At 40.7% G+C, this 7,327-nt stretch overlaps 1 long non-coding RNA gene across 11 annotated transcripts; it reads left to right on the top strand.

Annotated features, from left to right (window-relative positions):
- Window positions 1-2,437: 2,437 nt before the first annotated feature.
- Window positions 2,438-5,503, top strand: LOC122413840 (uncharacterized). 11 transcript variants are annotated; one of them, XR_006261639.1, is made up of 6 exons: window positions 2,439-2,619; window positions 2,844-2,945; window positions 3,027-3,532; window positions 3,831-3,885; window positions 4,843-5,119; window positions 5,193-5,503. It is a non-coding gene; the product is annotated as an uncharacterized lncRNA (long non-coding RNA). The 11 variants fall into 11 exon arrangements; XR_006261641.1 differs by having other exon boundaries at window positions 2,619-2,732; XR_006261643.1 differs by having other exon boundaries at window positions 2,619-2,732; window positions 2,844-2,949.
- Window positions 5,504-7,327: the final 1,824 nt, after the last annotated feature.

Raw genomic sequence — 7,327 nt, 5'->3', positions numbered from 1 at the left:
GCCGGGAGCAAAAATTTTTTTCTTGCTCCCCTAGCCGAAAGTACGCACTTTCCGGCCGCATTTCAGGCCGGGAAGAGCATTTTTCGTGGCCGGCTAACTCGGCTAACTTCAGAGCGCTCTGACGATATTTTTGCGGCCGGTGATCCTTTCATTTCGATATATGAATGTGAAGCCTGTATTCGTTGCCATGATTTTGTTTATTCGTTGCCAAGCATCATTATTATTTGCTTCAAGCGGGCGCGTATAGCGTAGCTTTTATCATTCATGTTATGCGCTATACTGCCATGAACCCGGACGAATAACATACATTTGTTCGTTCAGATGAGAAAACAGAAAATAATGTAACGGGACTAATAAAATGAATATGGTCGTCCCGAATAATGTTGTATTTCCAGATTCCAGGTTCATAGGAAAGCACATATTCATATAAATTGTCAAGTATAGCGGGAAATATTCATATATAGAAATTGTTAACTATCATGGGACTTTGAATCAGACATGTATCAAAGAATTATTTATTTGTACTAATAATATTGTTGTATCATTGTGTGATATTTTGTGTGTGTGTTTTTTGACTTTTTGTTTATGTTTTTAATGCCCGCCCCGACCAGCAAAACCTCGGCTTCGCCTCGGTCCTGCAAAAGTCGGGCGGGCGCCCCCCCCCCCCTCCCCCCCTCGCGATTGCTAGTAATTATTGAACGTACTTTCGGCTACAGGATCAAGAAAAATAGTATACAACCCACGGCCCAAATGTTGGATGCCCTGGCATGTGCAACATGAAGGCCTCGGCTTCGCCTCGGCCTTCATATAGCACATGCCAGGAAATCCAACTTTCGGGCCTAGGGTCGTAATATACTATTTCTGGCAAGAAATGATGATTGCCAACATTTCATAATGGTTGATACGAACCTGCTTGAAATGTATTTTCCAGTAAAATCACAGCCTTAAAAATAAATACAGGAAAATCCCACATTCGCTAGGAATCAGCATAAGTCTCAGCCGCCCACAAACTTTTTATTTTTCACTCTTCGATTGTTTCGTCTCGATTTCACATTCACTTCCATCTAGCGACTCACAATCTAAGCGCCTTACCGTGTCGGTATTGCAGTGGAGTATATGAAAACACATTATAGGGGTAACTCTCTCAGTTGGTAAAAAAAAATACTTGAAAAAAGAAGTTTCTTTCAATTTTCGATGAGTGATTCCTTATTTCCGTTTTCTTCAGATATAGATTGCGCGGATGTGACTATTTTTCCTTCGTCAACGACTGCATATGAACAGTTTCTCATTCAGTTCAGTGATATCAACAACGAATTAGAATTCTGAATGGGTGATAAAGGGTAAATTCTACTTGGACGCTGACAGCGTTAATAGCGTTTAAGAGGATGGATCAGTCGGTATATCGCAACCGTGAGTGCGAGAGAGATAGCTGGAAATTTCGAAATCAAAATTCTTTGACACAGTTTGACCGATTAAAAAAAGGCTCTGTCAGTCGATTTTTGCCATCGTTCTGCGTAGACTAACAGAGCCTTTTTTTAATCGGTCAAACCGTGTCAGAGAATTTCAATTTCAAAAATTCCAAGTGAGGTTAGTCGACTGATCCATACTCTTAACGCTAATAACGTTAAAACGTGTTCCATTTGAAGTGAACACGGTGACGCTGGTTGCGTTCACGTCATGTTCGACTTGGTGCGATTACAAAATGGCGGAACCAACAAGTGATTTGTTCTTTTTCAATTACTCGACGAAATAACATTGAATTCATCGAAAAGTGAAGACAGCGAAACGAGCGGTAGTACGATAACAGAGATAACAGACGATTCTCTCTGTGGATGCGTTCAACCACTTGAACGTCGGGAGCAGTCGGGAGCGTTGAGAACACAATTCTAAACGCACCCATCTAAACGCTTTTAGCGTTTACAACGCCAAGTCTAAAACGCTGTCAGCGTCCAAGTAGATGTACCCCTTATTCCCTCTTCCTTAGCATAAGAGTGACGATGGATATGTCGTAGCCTAATGTTTATAAGATGAAAGTGGATAAAAGTATCGTATTAGAATACTAGAACTATTTATATAAGAAATCAAAGAAAGCCTTATTTCGATACATTTCAACGTTTGGAGATTATTATAATGTAAACTATAAGAATGAGTTAGTCAATACGTTCATATTTCTTATCGACTAGCGGTTATTGTTTATGCTATACTTATATATTAGTCACCCAAGTCCGTCATATTCCTCTCATTTGTTAATATTTCAATGATCAAATTATCAAATCCGTATGAAATGCTAAAGTACGAAATTCGCAAATTCGCGGTTTTTAGCGCAGAAATCAGCGCACTCTGGTGACGAATTACGCATTCGTCACACCTTCCCCCTTATTGAAAAAGATGTTTCAATGAAACAACTTTTATGTTCATAGGTTTACGCGTGTGGTCGCCGTGGTCGCCGTTTGCCGTGGTGTAGTGATATGGTGGAATCGTAGGATAAACATTGTAGACTAAGAAGTGTTAACGAAAGTGATAAACAAGGGGTGTTTGTATACTTATAATTTTGCAGTGCAAGAACTCAGTGAAATTTTTCAAAAGCACGGTTAATTACTGTAAGGAATCGATATTATGGTAAATAGATCTGGTTTCCAATTATTTTCAGGTTATGTTACTAGTAAACTATAACAATCTGATTTCGCGAATCAATTAAAATCTACAGAAGGCTTAATCAAAGCGTCTTGAAAGTAAGATTATTACGTAATTAAGATTTAAAATCCAGTTTCATTATTAATCTTCGTCATCCAATCTGAGAAATGCATGTTTTAATTTATCCATATGAACTATTCTTGTTTTAGTTTGACTGATTTGCAGTTCAACATTGTTATCTCTGAAAATTTGATTTATTAAAAAGGGACCAATATAGTGATCATCAAACTTGTTAGTTCTTGGTTCCTTGAGTAGGTAGACATATTGTCCTACCTTAAAATTCTTTGTATTCAGTTTACGGTCATAGTATTTTTTACATCATCTTTTTGCAGCTTCTAGTCTAGAGATAACCGTCGATTGGGTCTCAGATAACCTGATCAATAAATTGTCAACCAATTCTATGTAAGTAAGCGGTACCTTTTCTTTTGCGAATTCAGAGGGAAGCCTAGCTTTATTACCAAAGACAACTTCGTAAGGTGTAAATCCAGTTGACTCATGAAGTGAAGTATTGAAAGAAAACATTGCAAATGGTAACCAAAGATCCCAATTAACCTGTGTACAATAATGTTTCAGATATTCGATGAATGTGTGATGACTTCTCTCGAGGGATCCTAACGATTGTGGATGGAAAGAGGTTGATTTGAACTGTCTGATCTTGAAGATTTTGGCAATGTTAATCATAATCGCACTGAGGAACTGGCTACCTTGGTCAGTTTAAATAGATTCGGGACATCCATATAAGCAAATGAAAGCTTCTGCGAATGCGATAGCAATAGTAGGTGCTTCAACATTGGACAAAGAGATGCCTCCCGAATATTTCGATAAACAATCCTGCCAGGTCAGTAAATACCGTTTACCTGTCTCGGTTAAGGGCAAAGGGCCTACGATATCGATTTGTAGTTTCTGAAATACCTTAGTAGGGGTATCAGTGATTCTCATCGGCTGTTTAGTTTTTACTCGAATTAGTTTCTTCCGTTGACACGAACTACACGTTTTGACGTAATCATGTATATCATTTTTCATGTTTTTCCAATAATATGACTGTCTTATTCGCTCGTAGGTTTTTGTCTCTCCTTTATGTCCTCCACTAACGGAGTCATGATTTTCAGCTATGATCAAAGGACGTTCTGTTTCAGATGGAGTTCTGACTGTTCCGGCACAAACAGTTATCTGATAATCTTCCTTTCCAAAGTAAGCACGAAATATTTTCTCAACTAATATCCATGAGAAATTTCCTAGTCCATTCCCAACTTTCGATATACTGAAATTCTTCACATTTAAAGCTTTAGTAGCTTGTTTCAGAGCTTCTACTGCTAACTCGATATTTTTCATGAAAATTTTATCATCGAATTTTTCACGTATGAACAGGTGAAAAATATAATTTTTCTTGTTTCTCGTCACTACTACTTGACCCAATTCTGGTTCCTCTGCTTTCAAAGTCTGCAAGTGGAATTCACCTGAATTCATCAAATCTCTTCCAAGAGCAGTTGTCAAAATACAATCTGCAGAAATGAAATTCATCTTGTTATCATCTCTTATCATTATCGTATCAGTGCTATTTTGGATAATTGGTCTCAATATTGATCTGGGATTTGTGATTAGAATAGGAATTCTTTTAGGAAAACGTGGTCCATTACACAACTCTTTCTTTACTTCTGTAAAACTTTCGTTTTCGGCAATTCGTCTCTTTCTTGTCTTTGTCAAATCGTCTTGGCCAATTTCACATTTCTCACACTCAATACGTGGTGAAGTCACGTCTTCCCGAGGCATCGATCCTTTCCACGTTGCGCCTGGACCCAAGACGTTTATACTTCGCAAAAGGCCTGCGTTCCCCTCAACGGAACTGTTCCCATTAGGGTTCGCTCCTAGAGTTGATACGCTTCCTCTGCGCGCATCTTTCCCGAAGGATGTGCAACTTAAGGTACACACCTCCCTGTGAGCGGGCTTCACACCCGCAACACAGCTTTCCCCAGGGGGAGCTCTCATACATTGAGATATATAACTAGTCGCTGAGGCGACCGAGCCACTCACATTTGAAGGTATCACGCGTCCCTCAAACGAGCCTCCATTACGGGAGCTTTCTTTGTCCGTCAAGTCACTGTTACTGTCCTTTATTAACTCAACATTTCTCACTTTCTCTTTACACAGGAACACACGTTCTACCAAAAGGTCGTCTTCAGGGAGTTCGGATTCTGCAGCGGGTAACGGATCATGCACGATCAGCACCCGATGATCAGTTTCCTCAGGATGTTCAGTGGAATCTACAGGACTTCTTGAAAGTGCATCAGCATTTGCATTTAAAGAACCAGGCTTGTAATCAAACTCATAATCGTACTCACTGAGCCATATTTTCCAACGAGCAAGCCTTGAAGCAGGGTCTTTGAGATTATGAAGCCAGGTTAATGAACGATGATCAGTAATCAAGGTAAATGTACGACCAAAGACATAAGGACGAAACCGTTTTACAGCGAATACTACAGCCAATAATTCCTTTTCAGTGGTGGAATAGTTCATCTCTGCGGCATTTAAGGTACGGGATGCATATGCAATCGAGAGATCTTTACCTACAGGTCCTTGGCTCAATACAGCGCCCAAGGCATATCCGGATGCGTCTGTTGTGATAACAAATGGTCGAGTAAAGTCAGGGTACTACAATAATGGTTGAGAGCATAGAATCTTCTTTATTTCGTTAAACGAATTTTCTTGTGCCTCCCTCCACTGGAATTCAGTCATCTTGTTCAGCAATATTGTTAAAGGATTGTGGCAAAATTTGGAATAAATCGTCTGTAATAACCGGCTAACCCCAAAAGCTGTTTAAGGTCGATCGGCTGGCTCTACTTCGATCTGGTGAAATCCAGAAGCACGATCTAATACCGAAAAATATTTTGCCTTTCCTAATTGATCTAGAATCTCTGTTATATCTGGAACAGAGATCAGCAAAAAAAAATTTTTCATTTTTCATTTTTAAATTGATCAAAAACGCACATTGCAAAAATTATTATTATCAATTGATTAAAAATTATTAATTATTACAAATTACAGTGTCAATTGATTAACCGATTTCTAATTAATGGAGAAGATATTACCAATTGACGAAAAATTTCCAATTGATTGAGAAGATATTGTCAATTGACAGAGCAATTTCCAATTGATGGAGGAGATATTGCTAATTGAAAATTTTTCAATTGATCCAAAGCGTTCTGTCAATTAACCATATAAAATTGAATTCTAGAAAAATGTTTGGCCAATTGGTGGATCATCCATTGGCGATCCGGGCGATACCAGGGCCTGATTTACGCATACATAGCATGCGATACGTCCGTGAGCATCTTCTTCGACGCTTAGGTCGACGGCTCGATGGTTTTCTATATCTAGCTCGGTTTTCTATATCTAGTCCATGGTTTTCGATGTCCAGGTTTACGGCGCCATAGTTTTCGATGTCTAGGTCGACGGCTCCATGGTTTTCGATGTCCAGGTTTACTTGCGCCATGGTTTTCGATGTCTAGGTTGCCGGTTTCATTGTTTTCGATGCTAGGTCGACGGCGCTTTGGTTTATAATGTCTAGGTCGACGACGCCATGGTTTTTGATGTCTAGGTCGATGACTCCATGGTTTTTAATGTCTAGGTCGAAGATTCCATGATTTTCGATCTCTAGGTCGACGGCGCCATGGTTTTCGATGTCTAGGTCGCCGGCTCCATGGTTTTCGATATCTAGGTCGACGACGCCATGGTTTTTGATGTCTAGGTCGATGACTCCATGGTTTTCCATGTCTAGGTCGAAGACTCCATGGTTTTCGATCTCTAGGTCGGTGGCGCCATGGTTTCGATGTCCAGGTCGAAGACTCCATGATTTTCGATCTCTAGGTCGGCGGCGCCATGGTTTTCGATGTCTAGGTCGACGGTACCATGGTTTATGATGTCTAGGTCGACGGTGCCATGGTTTATGATGTCTAGGTCGACGACGCCATGGTTTTCGATGTCTAGGTCGAAGACTCCACGATTTTCGATCTCTAGGTCGGCGGCGCCATGGTTTTCGATATCTAGGTCGACGGTACCATGGTTTATGATGTCTAGGTCGACGACACCATGGTTTTCAATGTCTAGGTCGATGACTCCATGGTTTTCTATGTCTAGGTCGAAGATTCCATGATTTTCGATGTCTAGGTCGACGGTGCCATGGTTTATGATGTCTAGGTCGACGGTGCCATGGTTTATGATGTCTAGGTCGACGACGCCATGGTTTTCGATGTCTAGGTCGAAGACTCCATGGTTTTCCATGTCTAGGTCGAAGACTCCATGGTTTTCGATCTCTAGGTCGGTGGCGCCATGGTTTCGATGTCCAGGTCGAAGACTCCATGATTTTCGATCTCTAGGTCGGCGGCGCCATGGTTTTCGATGTCTAGGTCGACGGTACCATGGTTTATGATGTCTAGGTCGACGGTGCCATGGTTTATGATGTCTAGGTCGACGACGCCATGGTTTTCGATGTCTAGGTCGAAGACTCCACGATTTTCGATCTCTAGGTCGGCGGCGCCATGGTTTTCGATATCTAGGTCGACGGTACCATGGTTTATGATGTCTAGGTCGACGACACCATGGTTTTCAATGTCTAGGTCGATGACTCCATGGTTTT

The sequence above is a fragment of the Venturia canescens genome, chromosome 1 (genome assembly GCF_019457755.1).
Source record: "Venturia canescens isolate UGA chromosome 1, ASM1945775v1, whole genome shotgun sequence".
Taxonomy (NCBI): domain Eukaryota; kingdom Metazoa; phylum Arthropoda; class Insecta; order Hymenoptera; family Ichneumonidae; genus Venturia; species Venturia canescens.
Note: the sequence above shows the minus strand (reverse complement) of the source record. Positions and strands in the feature narration are given on the sequence as shown.